The sequence below is a fragment of the Eleutherodactylus coqui genome, chromosome 2, assembly GCF_035609145.1.
Source record: "Eleutherodactylus coqui strain aEleCoq1 chromosome 2, aEleCoq1.hap1, whole genome shotgun sequence".
NCBI classification, from domain to species: domain Eukaryota; kingdom Metazoa; phylum Chordata; class Amphibia; order Anura; family Eleutherodactylidae; genus Eleutherodactylus; species Eleutherodactylus coqui.
The window spans coordinates 64,373,685-64,388,237 of NC_089838.1; the positions used below are offsets into that span (position 1 = coordinate 64,373,685).

The 14,553-nt window shown below is 42.4% G+C and overlaps 1 protein-coding gene across 1 annotated transcript in view; it reads left to right on the plus strand.

Moving 5' to 3' along the window:
* The first annotated feature begins 13,191 nt into the window (after window positions 1-13,191).
* SLC25A48 (solute carrier family 25 member 48) overlaps window positions 13,192-14,553 on the plus strand; it is a 56,999-nt gene continuing 55,637 nt past the window's right edge. The window contains exon 1 of the mRNA XM_066591066.1: window positions 13,192-13,247. The gene's annotated coding sequence lies outside the window, so the exon portion shown is untranslated. The remainder of the gene's footprint in view (window positions 13,248-14,553) is intronic.

A 14,553-nucleotide genomic window follows, 5' to 3' on the forward strand; every position in this document is an offset into this window, starting at 1 on the left:
TTTTTTTTCCCCTGGTGATGAGGACCCCCAGGCCAGTAGTCCTCAGGCAGTACTTCTCTAGACTTATCGAGGGGGAGACCGCAGAGCACACCAGTTTTTCCTTTCAGAGCAGCACCAACTTTTGAAGAAGCGCCAGTCCGCCAATCTCGAGTATGTGGAAGAGCTGATTACTGTATGCTTCTAAATCTCTCTTCCGTTGCATTTCACAATCAGGGCTCCTTCGCATGGATGTATTTGCACACGTAAAATTTAAGTGCGCAGTACACAGAGAATAAAACGCATCAATGACAATGGGTTCCTACACATTTCCAGAAACATTTGCGTGAGAACTGCTCTATTTTTGTGCACATTTGCATACCAAAGGTTCCCAATGGTCTATGGGTGGTGTGTAAATGTGCTTACAGATGTGTAGTATGCTGCGCAATTTAGTATAAAAAAGCCTACAGGCTTTCTCTTGCACCACACTTAGACTCCTTTGCGTGACCTTTGGTGGATGATTTTGGTATCCTTAGATTTGTGAAATCCTCACCATCGCCATAAAATCATAAAATTTGAGTTTAATACATGTAGTGACTTGTCCGACCAGGTCGAATTCCTATGTTAAGTCTAGCAGCGCCGTTGTGCTTCAGCCATCAGCGCCGCTAGGGACAGTCAAGCATTGCTAAGTGACATTCATATCAAGTGCTTACCAGTCTGACTGCAGCCATGTCCCCAAAATATGGAAGACCAAGCTGTGGACGGTGAAGAGTTCAAGCCGAATCCGCGGCTCGACAGTTCTTAAAATATTTACAACTATTTTACAGACATTTTATGTTCGTGTAGCGAATATCGGGTCAATCTAGTTCCATGAATAAAAGAACACATTTGGAACTCATTAGGTGAAATAGACATTTAAATAGAGGCGCGTCTGCCGCATGAAAATTAAGATGCCCTGCATGCACTAAAAGTACAGTAAACTATGCCGATACACATGTAAAAATTCCTTGTACATAGCGCAAATACATTGCACTGAGGCATGCGCAAAAACAAAAACATCGTATGAAAGACCTGAGGGTCTATTTAGATCTGACAATTTTTCATTTGAACGAGAGGACAATGTCTGAGTTCACTCAGGCAGCCTGTTTATACATCAGTGACAGAACCAAACAGGGACTGTAACGATGGGCCAGCGCTCCCCTCCCCTATTTCATCCCTTAAGGGCGGTCACACACGACCGGATTTGAATTGTGAAATACACAACTGTCACCTGTGCACTCATAACAAAGATAGAACATTCGCATATCCGCTTAGATGAGAGGATAGAGATGGCAATGCTATTCCTTGAATGGCCGAGAGCTGCCTGTGCTTGGCTGAGCGCCTCAGCCAATCAGAAGCAGCTCTTTCAGCAGGCAAATATTTTAATTCCCCGTCTGCTGAAAGAACTTCAGTGCAGAGCCGGGGACAGCGGAGACAAGATGCGGCTGAGCCCCGGCAGCTGAAGAAAGGTGAGTATGATTTTTTTTTTTTAAATACCAGTTTGGGTTATTTTTCAGGGAAGGGCTTATATTTAAAGCTCTTCCCTGAAAAACAATAAAGGGGTGTCGGCAGCTGGATCCTCTACTGCAGCTGTCATCTGTGACAGCTGCGCTAGGGAATTCTTCATTCCCCACGAGGATGAAGAAAACATCTGTCGCATGTGGCAGATGTGTTCTTCATCCCCGCGGGGGACACGGTAGCCCAACCAAAATACTGGTCTGTAGTAGGGCCGGTAAAAAAAAATACTGGCACCGGCCTGGCCGGAAAAATACCGGCCAGGCCGGTGAATTACCAGCTGGGTGGCAACCCTACCTGCGGCGCATCAGCAATTGACATTACGGATAGGCCGCAGATACATCATCGCCTAGTGATGGTGCAGGAAATACAAATACAAATATTTAAAAAAAAAAACATCTCTACTACGCATGACCGATGGCGAGCGTCCGTGGTCATCTGCAGTAAAGAAATTACAGGTACGCGGGGTCACCGGCTGCGGTCAGAGTTGGATTCTGCAACCGATTCCCACATGCGGAATCTGACCCGTCCATGTAAGACTGGCCTTAGTGTTTGCATGCCAGATGTCTAGCCAATCTATAGAGATGGTAAATGTATGTACAATATATGTCCTTGTGTGTAGTATAGATGTATAACGTATGTATATTTGTGTAATGTGCACAGTCTGACACAGATTGTAATAACACCTCTGTTAAATCAAAATTTTTATTTTGTGTATACATGGAATATCAAACTACCTGCACTACACATATACGTATGTGAACAGACAGAGTGGACTGCTGCAGCAATTACAGCAGGGGGCATGATATTACATACACACACAAACACTACATATATACTCTGTTTCCCTGAAAATAAGACCTTCACCGGAAATGAGCCCTAGCAGGATTTTTCAGGATGTTTGAAATATACACTCTACTCCAAAACTAAGCCCATAGTACCTATACAAAAAACAACGATGTAAAAGCCAATTTTCCTCATTTTAGGGAAAACAAATTCCTTCCCGACTCTAATGTGTCAATCAAAATAGAACCTGGATCAACAATCCTTCTGAAGTAATCAGTGACTATAATATGTAACATTGATACATGCAAGAAAGGCATCCAATCCCCACTTGAACACTCTTAGCAAGTTCACAATCCCCACTTCCTCAGGTAGAGAGTTCCAATAGTCTCACTGCTCTTACAGTAAAGAACCCCCTTCTATGTAGGTGTAGAAACATTCTTTCCTCTAGACATAAAGGGTGCCCCCTTGTTACAGTCCTGGGTATAAACAGATGATGGGAGAGATCTCTGCATTGTCCCCTGATATATTTATACATAGTTATTAGGTCGCCCCTCAGTCATCTTTTTTCTAAACTGAATAACCCCAATTTTGATAACCTTTAGGAGTATTGTGATCTGCCCATTCAATTTGATTCTTTAGTTGCCTTTGAACCCTCTCAAGCTCTGATATGTCCTTCATGGTGCCGTACACAATATTCCATGTGTGGTCTGACCAGTGACTTGTAAAGAGGAAGAACAATGTTCTCGTTATGTGTCTCTATACCTCTTTTGATGCACCCCATGATCCTATTTGCCTTGGCAGCAGCTGCGTGACATTAGTTGCTCCAGTAATGTTTACAGTCCTTTTCCATGTCAGTTTTATCCAGATCTTCTTGTAACATATACTGTCCTCTCTTGTGTTAATTTCTTTAAATAGTTTCGTATCATATGCAAATATTGCTATTTCACTGTACAATGCCTCTACAACAGTGTTCCTCAACTCCAGTCCTCAGGGACCACCAACAGGTCATGTTTTCAGGATATCCTATAGTAGGAACACCTGTGGCAATGTGTGAGGACTGACGGTAATTACATCACTTCTGCAATACTGAGAAAATCCGGAAAACATGACCTGTTGGCGGTCTCTGAGGACTGGAGTTGGGGAACACTGCTCTACAAGGTCATTAAAACATATATTAAAAGAATAGGACCCAGTACCGCCCACTGTGGTACCCCACTAGTAACAGTGACCCAATCAGAGTATGTACCATATGTAAAGCCCTTTCTAATGCTAAGCCAGTGTTACGAGCGTGTGGGCAACCTAAGCACGGGAGCCCACACGATCGTACCTAAAACGGGGAAGAGAATGGATGGGATGGACGTACACAGGTAGCACAAGGGTCACACAGGATTCACACAGGTTTCAGGCAACTGACCCTGTACTCCGCGGGAGGATGGCAGTGGCCCTACCTAAGCGGGGAACGTTGCCCCAATAAGGGCAGCCCAGCGGTCTTCGGATCTGGGCCCTAGCTGATCCTAGGAACCACCCCACAGAACAGGAGACATACACATGCTACATGACAGAGACAGAACCACAGGATACACAGCATACAGCAGCCACAATGCAACCACTAGAACAGATGAGCTGAATATAAATACCACGTATTGGTTGACATTTTGTACAAAACATGGAAGCTAGTGGGCCACTTCATGGCTCCTGGTTATACCGCTAGTCCCTACACTAACCAGGAGTCCAGCAGAACCGGACAGAGTTCACACAGAAAGCTGCAACAGGACAGGACACAAATAGCAGGTCACGCACAAACTAAAAACAAAACTGACAGAATTTAAACATACAAATGGACATGAACCAGCAAGACAGATCACTCAGCAAAGCTTTCAACAGGACAGAACAGAGCACTGGACACACAGCCAGCTGCATCAGGAACATGACAGAGTACAGGGCACACAGCCAGACAGACTTCACTCAGAGATCACATGCACACAGATGAAACTCACAGCAAGTCTATGTGTCCTCATACCAGGGGGAATAGACAGTGAACTACACAAGCTCACATAGGGAACAGTGTCCAGTTACACCAAGTGACACCCAGAATAAGACATAAGACCTTTGGAGGCTGCACCTGTACAGGGGGAAGGAAAAGGGGGCTGCATGTACTGCAGACTAGGACTACAGGTAGGTGTCCAAACAATCTTGGGGAAGCAGAGAGACAATAGACCTACTTGCAAACACAGATCAGAGTGGGAACAAGCTGACCATGACTGATACAAGTTACAGAACACAGAAGTAACATGAGTGCTCACCTGGTGACCCAGCCAGACTGACCAGGAGCTGGGTTTATATGTGAGCACAGATCCAAGAGATTGGCTAGCAGGAAGTAGCACACCCAGCCAGCTCAATTAACCCTCAACCACCTGACTGTGCTTGTAGGAGTACATAGTACCACAGATCCCAGCAGCACACGTAACAGTCAGTTACTTATCCACATATATTCTTGGCAGACCAAGCCTTCTCATTTCATATACCAACCTTTTATGTGGTACAGTATCAAAAGCTTTGGAAACATCAAGGTATAACATCTTTTTACTATTTATATAGTCAAAGAACAGTTTAGGGTTAATTTTAAGGCCCATTTAGACGGGACAAGTGTCGGTCATCATTTGCCTGACACTCGTCCCCGCACATACTAGCTCTCGTGCATCCACTCATAGCGAGGTGCAAGGAGGAAAATTCTCTCCTCTCTCTCCCCCACCCCTCTCCATTAACTTAACATAGCGGCTCATCCATGCAGCATAAACAATGGGCGATGAGCTGATCACTCAGTGTAAACAGTAGCCATTCAGTATTGAATGGCTGCTATGTTAAGTCGACCCAGTTCTCCAGGAATCCAAATCCCTCCTTCCTGTACCAACTTTTGAGCCACTTGTTTACCTCCCTAATCTTTCGCTGCCTTCCTGGTGTGGCATGTTGTAGAAGTAGTATTTCAGAACATAGTACTTTGAAGTCCTCACCTTAAGCTTAAGGCCTACGACCTTATACCTGCCTCTAACTTTATAATTGGTGCCAATGTGCACTATCACCATTGGGTCCTGTCTAGTTCCCCCTAGTAAACTATCAAATCAATCCGTGATGTGTCACACCGGAGCACAAGTAAGACAACATGACCTTCAATGATCCCTGGCTTTGTGACAGGGTGCCCTGTATGTCACCCTAATAATTGACTCCCCTACTACCAGAACCTGTCTATCCTGCCCTGCGCTCCTATTCCCCTCCTTACTGGAGAAGTAATCCCCTTGGCAGTCAGAGGCTATGTCATGCTGCAGCAGCGCAAACCCTGTAATGGCATTCCCCTCATCTGCTTACTTCGTAAACTTGTTGGGGTGTGCTGGATCAGGAGAAGCCTCCTTGGGACTCTACAGCTGTTCAAGGAGTTCATATGTGGCACAAGATGTACACTTGATGGAAATGTCAATCATGGCGCACATTCTAAATGAGGATTGTACAGATAGGTTAGATAAAATTATTTTTTGCAAGTGAACATTTAAATAGATGGGCAGTAAATATAAGTGACTTTTCTTACATCCCTGAATCTAAAGTCACTAATCTCAAGTCAAACACTTAAAAACAGCACACTTTAAAATACAGCTCCCATCTTCATCGAAGGTAATGAAAAACTAACATAAAATATATCCTTTATTAAATATATAAAAATTCTGCGAAGTATAAGTATATATAAAGTGACCAATTGTCACTAATCCTCACAATACTATTCATAATTCATCACTCAATGATAACTGAACTGTGCAGGCCCAGAGTATCTGTATGGACTCAGGGAGATGGTCCTGCTGCTGGACCCAATCTCGCAGATATCCTATCCAACGGTTAGACCATACACCTTCCTTAGATATTAGTACTCATTTGAGACATGATAATAGCTCCTAAAGGGACTCCACTTGAATCATTGAGCCTCTTTAAATTGACATAATCTATGAATTGTTCACCCTGACATCTAATTCAAATAGCTGTATGGGCAGCTCTATTGTAGACTCAATATTAATAGGAAGTGATATCTAGATCTAAATTACACCTAGTTAAGGATTACTCATAATTAGAGATGAGCGAGCACCAAAATGCTCGGGTGCTCGTTACTCGAGTCGAACTTTCAGTGATGCTCGAGAGTTCGTTTCGAGTAACGAACCCCATTGAAGTCAATGGGCGACTCGAGCATTTTTGTATATGACTGGTGCTCCGCTAAGGTTTTCATTTGTGAAAATCTTAGCAAATCACCAAAGTCATGTAAAAAACACAGAAATGGATAGGGCAGGCGAGGAGCAACATTCAGGGCTGCATTTCGGGCTCAGAGGTCTCACTATTAAGCCACAATAGTGGCAAGAGTGAGACCTCCCCCCCCCCCCCCCCGCACTGTCAGCATAAAGATCGTTCTCCTCTGCCACAGCTGTAACAGCTATGGCAGAGAAGAACGATGTTAGCCCATTGAATTCAATGGAGGCGGCAATACAGCCGGCTCCATTGAAAGCAATGGGCTGCCGGCGAGCGCGGGATGAATTTTCGGGAAGGGCTTAAAAATATAAGCCTTTACCTGAAAAAGAAAGATTTTAGTGTAAAAAAGAATAAAAATGCAGGCATTCTCTTCAATGGAGCCACTGCTGCTGCCGGCGACTCCATTGAAGACAATGGTCCACTGGCACACCTGAATTCTTTTTCAGGGAAGGACTTTACATATAAGCCATTCCCTGGAAATGAATTAAAAGTGATTTAAAAAACAAAAAAAATAGATACCTCCCTTCAGCTGCCGGGGAACAGCGCGTGTTCTCCTGCTGTCCCCTGCACCGTGGTGCTGAACTGCTGTCATTCAGCTGAGAGCTGCGCTGAGCCAATCAGAGGCAACACTCACCCATTCATGAATTCATGAATGGGTGTGAGTGAGATCTGCCTCTGATTGGCTCAGCTGAGCCAATCAGGGGCATGTCTGACTCACACCCCCTTCACACCCACTGCAGGCCAGCCGCGCTGAACTCCGTCTGCCGGGACAAGGTGAGTATATATATATTTTTTATTTTTACACATTTCTGGATGAATTGCAGGGAAGGGCTTATATATTTAAGCCCTTCCCGACAATTTATCCCGCGATCGCCGGCAGCCCATTGCTTTCAATGGAGCCGGCTGTATTGCCGGCTCCATTGAATTTAATGGTCAGTGCTCGTTTAATCGAGACGAGTACCGCGTGGTGCTCGTCTCGGGTAACGAGCATCTCGAGCACCCTAATACTCGAACGAGCATCAAGCTCGGACGAGTATGCTCGCTCATCTCTACTCATAATATGTCTTCCATATGCGTATAACTGTGCTTTTATTAATATGGTAGGTCTACTGCACAAGATTGTATGTAGATACAGGAGGCCTTTTACTTATGAGCTAGGGAGACCAAAGTTATCAATATCTATGGAAGTAGAGTTAGATCATAGGGAATAATCATAAAAACAAAAAAGCCCCCGCGCTCGCAGACTCCTGGAGTCTGCGAGCGCAGGGGCTTTTTTTTGTTTTTATGGTGTTTTTGTTTTTATGGTGCTTCATGTCACAGTCGATCCAAAGGCTGTTAACCCACTGACGACTCTCCGGTGATCCGGATTCAAGACCCAGGGAGGGCTGATAGGCGATCGTGGATAAAGGGTGCCGGTGGGCTCTCGAGGCAGGGAGTTCCACTGGGCACCAGGTGAGTACATTTTGTATTCACGAATGCTGAAACCATCCTGATATAGTAGGCGCTGATCTTGTTTTCTATGTCATAGAGAATAATGAAATTCCCATGCGCTCATATTCAATGACCTACTCTCCCTTATTTAGATGCCATCATCTATGTCATATTTATCTGACGCCGAATCAAAGAATGCTCTTCATAGATGTCTAATGAAAATAAAGGATGTATATATATATATATATATATATATATATATATATATATATATATATATTTATTTATTTGCTTATCCCTAATCTGAAAGCCTGCTAGAAGGGAGAAATTCACACAACCCTGACGTGTCCTCTGTCAAGGGTGGCATCTAAAAATTAACGTGATTGTCCGAAATTCCAAAGTATCTCTCATAATGGATGATCAAATAAAGAGCAACATGCCATGCTCTATCAGAGACATATGTATCACAATATATCCAATCAAAGGGATAAACTGCCACTATTATTTAACATGACAGGCAGAGAGAGCCTATAAAGGTCACTCCCACAGGTTATATTTTATGCTAGCTTTTCATTTCCTTCGGTGATTTCAGTTTTTTCTGGGATTTTTTTCCGCCAACGGTGACAGCTTCCATACTAAACTCACACAGTTATTTTGCTTGCTGTATATAGCTCTTATATTACCCCTATTCCTCCTCTGTTTGGAAAGGACACAGGAAGATCCACAGATGCAATTTATCACACCCTGATTGGGTAACCCCACCCTTAATTTATCAGACCTGTTTTTAAATGTAACACTGTATAGCAATATATCCCCTCCATATACCCCCTCAGTACAATGCATTTAATCTCTAAGAAGAAAAAAAGAAACAATATAGCTACAATGTATAAACTAAAAGATTACTATGACTTGATATAAAACACAAATAGATAAATGCAAATAAAATAGGGAGAATTGCACTCAGCAATGTCAACTATTCTCAAGTCGCACACTTAAGAAACAGCACACTTTAGAATACTGCTCGCACACTCGCTTTTGTTTACTTTATATAACTCTGTTCTGTAATATTTCTGCTCCTCCTCTGTCTGGAAAGAGCTCATTAAAGAGTACAACACTCTGAATTCAGACTGTGAAGGAAAAAAATATCCATCATGTTACAGGGCCTGGTAAAACCCCTTTACACTGAAAAAGCACCACTCTTGACCATGTCTGGTATTGCAGTTCATCCCCAGCATAGACAATGGGGCAATGCCACATACAGCTTATTGACAAGAGAAGTGCTACCGTATTTCTGGGGGGGGGGGGAGGTTACAGCTTTCGTCCGTCCTGTTATGCCCTTTTATTAACACTACACTTGGTCAAAGTTGTACAATCAGCATGGATTAAAAAAACAGTAACAGATGACTAAGCTTTCAAATATTCTTAAAGTGCAAATACTGATCATAAATCAGAGCAGCCCAGAGCACCTGCGCTTAACCAGCTCCTTCCAGCCTCTGATCACTTTCTGGTCACTTTCTGATTTCCTAAACAAAATATGGACCTCTGATTGTGATAATAAAATATCACCTAACTGTCTCTGCTTTCAATTCTTGCTCTCTGCTACCACCTTGCTTATCCTTAATGCTGCAAAATGAAGACTTACAAGTGAATTAAAGGACACTGACTAGTTTTCAATATATCAAGTGTGATTGGGCATCTAGCATTTGGAGATGCACATCTGGAATAAACTTTCAATAATTGTTTAATTTTAAAATATCTGTTAACTGGAAGGCTGATAGAAGGAAGAAACTCCAGAGAGGATCTTATTGATAGAAGTAGATGCTAATTCACTCTAAATTAATCAGCAACACACAACTTACATGTATAGCATCCATAACTCACTATTAAAATGATCTAACCAGCATTATTACAAAATATGCACTTCTTAATCCATGCTCCCATATTACTAGACCAAGTACAAAGAGCTGCCAACTTTCTCCAAAAATCTGACACTACTCCCAGATCAACTTCCACATTTCCTCAAGTCACTGGATATCTTATCCATCACTGAAGGGACAGGTTCCCAAAATGTTTCACTCTGCAAACGAGAACGCACAGCAGGTAACCCATTACTCTTGCCAGGAATATGCTTTGCCCTAATTACTCCCAAGGGCATAATTAAAAAAGGCTGGGTTTCAATGCAAAGTTTGGAATGACCCCTAAGCATGAATATTTACCAGTCCTATGCAAAAACGTAAGTAGAGTTCGGTTAAGGACACACTTTTCTGCCAAGTCACGTTTAGCAAAAAAGAAGAGGCCACTAAGTGTGTACTTACCCTTACAGGTTTAGGAATACTGTAAAAAACAGCTAAGCACCAATTTGTTATCCCCAATCAGACGCTTAAATTCATTCAGACCCCAGACCAGACCCCAAAATTATATTGCATACTGTATATACAAGGTGCAAATATTATCACTCTTTATATTACCTCTATGGTATCATTAAACAACTTCACCAATATATTATATAAGCCAAATAATACCAACACACCATGATCACATGATCAGTACCACATAGTAATGGAGTAATACCACCACTAAATAAAGACCACTACAAAGATCACTATTACCAATAATGACATTATTGCAGCGTCCAGGATCAGGTCATGGATTAAGGAGTCAGCGGGGAACAAGATGATGGGTCACAATGGCTTTGCTGTCTCCTTCCGTTACCTCCTGACGCAGCCTGGCCCAGCTACATGCAGGCATAAAAGTTAGCGGTCTTGCTAACAGAAAGAATAACTTAACTGTTCACGTGACGCCAGTGCCTTTGTGGAGAATTGAATCATCAGAGTCCAAAAATCAAAGTGTAGTTTGAACCGGAGGCAGATGGTTCTTATTCCATATTTTCAACTTTTATTTTCCAAGTGTAAACTGCGACAGTCTAAAGTACAACACTTCTGGCACATGTTTCCCAATAAAGTCTTCATTACACTTGCATTAGCCATACACTCCTTCCCCGTAATACAGTCGTCATCAGTCACTGTTATCTGATGGGAATTCTTGGGAGAGCGTTGCTGACACGGAGGGGAAAACATGAACAGTCTCTCACCACTCATTACGCCGCTTCCTCGCTGAACTAGCAGCATCTATGAGGCAGTCACTCATACCAGGCTTGTACTCCAATATGAAGCAGCAAAGTCGGTACCATTTCCCTACTTCATAGTTAAGCAGGGAGTGTGCAATGTTCACCGCTGACTCCTTTTCCCAAAGCTGATTCTCACTGAAGGTCCCCGAAGGGGATGCATCCCACGGCTCTATGGAATGCACCTGGGCTTACCCCAAATGGAAGCTTCAGAGCCCCAGCCCCAGCATCTCTTCCACACATCTTCCTTTACCAACTACATCTCTCTTGCTCGGATTCCCACCAAACAAGAGAACAGGCTTCCTGTGTCTACCTATCTTCCTCACTGCATCCCCCACAAGTGCTGGGACCCCCAGCAATCATTTTTTATATCAGTAAGTGACATGATGTTTAACTTCACAACTCACACACACAGTCAGCCAGGTAGGAGGCCCAAAGGGTGAGGGTCTAGTAGTCCTGAATCAGTTAAGGTCCAGGAAGAAAATTCACTGATGAAGGAGGAGATGCAGAACCAAACAGGCAGAGTAAAGGTGAACTCACATCACTGCTCTGGGACTCAAGTGGAAAAGGAGTGTCTGTTCTGCAGGGTGGAGTTAGGACCTCCACACAGTATACTACAGTCCAATGTAAATAGCATCACTATTCTCCCTTCAGTGCCATCCACTATACAGTTGCATGTAAATAACATCACTCCTGTCCCTGTAGTCCCTTCTAACATATAGTCCCATGAAAAGCATCATTCCACTTTCTTTATCCACTTCCAAAACAGTCCCATATCACTCCCATCCCTTCAGTCCTCTCCAACACAATTCATTTAAATAGCATCACTCCTTTCCAGCATATAGTACTATTTGCAGTACATCAGTCCTCTCCATCATACATTCCATCAGTACTTCACTCCCCTCCGCTGCATACACATATAAACAGGCTCTGAGCTGTTCTTAAATCTAACTTCACATCCACATCAGCAGCAGGAGAAACTGGGCCGCCCAGTCTCTGAGCAGCAGCCCAAACAGCTAATTGCTGTTGCAGAAACTGGAGCCCAGAACACAGCTCATCTTATAGTAAGCTAAAACAAGTGACTGCTGCTAACAGAGACATTCAGTTTGCTGGCTCTGGTGTCTGCAGTACCAATTGGCTGCTTTGGACAGTATTCTTCCTTGTCTATTGTGTGCTGGCCAAGGCCCCACCCCTGCTTTCCCTGGTGATACCACCTGGGGCACATGCCCCGCCTGCTTCCCGTCCCCCAGCTACACCCCTGGGAACAGCCCTTTAAGCAAGTTACTCCAATTTAAACACGTTAAAGTAAGATATTCCAATAATTTTCCTGCTTGTTCTTTCATTACAGAAATTATTATTAAAAAAATTCCTTTTTAATTCATGCCTAACAGAAGTCTTTTATTCTTAAACCTGCTACCCAACAACTGCAAGGCCACAAGCACAGGAAATTATTCAGTAACACTAGATTTATATTTGCACCTGCAACCAGCCATAGATTATGACATGATTGGCACCCGTGATGATCAAAATACACTCTTAATCCTAAACATCCTTCCTTGGGTGTGTGCATAAGTATCACTATTTCTCGTTATTATATGACCTATAGCTTGCATTTATCATCAGTTTGGTTTGGAGTCTGTATTTTTGAGGGGGCTGCTCTGGGGTCTATTTGAGTTTAGGAGGACTGGTGTGTTGTCTATATTTATTTTGGGGTGTGATGAAGGAGCTCATATTCTATTTAAGATTCAAATGACATCTATCGAGGGCATGTCCTATATAAATGGTTGGGACATAAATACCAAAAATGTTGTTCTTTATATTCTTCCCTTTAGAATTGCCTCAATGTCTCTTCTCAAAAGTGGTATACAAAGAGATTTAATTTAATCTTACAGTAAAGTTCATTGACGTTAAATGGCAGCTCAAACACGAAAGTTAGTGTCTATATTAGGGAAAACTAGCTTCACCTGCCAAACCAGTCTTTATAGCACACATTAGAAGGAAGGGCCAAAAACTCTAAAGTCAGTTTTAGAAACACGTTACACAGCAATAGGCTATATGAGACTGATAGAAGATTGGAGGCAAAAATAATAAACAGGTAGGACTTTATGATCTAAATGTTAAATACTGTTGTCATACTACGGTATTTATGGGAATCTGTCACATCAAACATAAAGTCGCTGAGCAGCACTTTACAGACCAGGGGGAGCAGAGCAGATTGACAATTAGCTTGGTGGGAAAAGTTTCAATCTAAGAGTACAGGCACACGGGCAATTAAAAAGTTACGCCCAAGAATCTCGGGTGCAATTCACTTCGGACAACACTTGGACATCCGATGTGCTGAACACCACATAGCAAGTAAAGCGTGTGGTTACTGTGGCTCAGTCATAATGTGTGATAGCACCCTTATGGTTTATAGCTCCCGGATTCAGTGCAATCAGCAGCAGACCCTCATTTATGGACTGGGTTGTTCCGATAGGACAACCTCTTTAATTAGCCAGTAACTCCGTAGACCTCAGCTTTTAAATTGGCGTATACTTTTTAGAATTTTCTGATACTCTTTCTCTAGTGAGTCTGGCTAAAGTTTATGTTTAACTTGTCTGTATTATATTTCCTGAAGTTCTTTTCTTGGTTTTACAAAATAGTTTTCTGCTCCCTCTTCTACTACAGATCACATACTGAATTCATTTATTTAGAAATGTTCTGCCAAGATTTATTTCCTTCAACTGGGAGAGATTAATTTATTGGCAGCAGAATTACTTGCATAATAAAAGTCACATCCCAATAATCTGGTGTTTTGTAAAGTTTAAAGAATACAATTGTTATGAAACATTTTTTGCTTAAAGCTTTGATTTTTGGAACAGTTATGGTTATCTAGCATTACACTAATAATCATTAACAGGTAAAGCTCCATTTAGGTGCACAAAGCTTGTGACCTTAGAAAACCCCAAACTGAGATGAAGGAAAGACTTTGATTCCTATAGTTTTCTCTCACCTTCATTAATTACAGGGTTCGAAAACATGGCTGACTTCGCCAAGTGACGGCACTGTCTATGGCTAATGTCTGCTTTGGCACAGATATCAATGTCACAACCAGCAGCCAGAAATTGCTTTACATTTCTAAAATACATTCTGATCATTTTCTTTTGAGTTTATCGATTTTTCACATGGTCATGAAAATACATAGTCAGTCTTCATCGATCTGTATTCCATGATGCACTTTAAGGGTTAATTCACACATAGCAGAATTTGTGAAGATTTTCTGCAGTAGAAAATCCCTGGCAAAAACTGCATCAAAAACCAAGTCAAATTCCACATCTTTAATTGAAAGAGACTCTGTTGAGGATCCATATTAAAAGCCATGTCAAAATCTGCACCAAATGGTGTGGATTTTGACACAGATT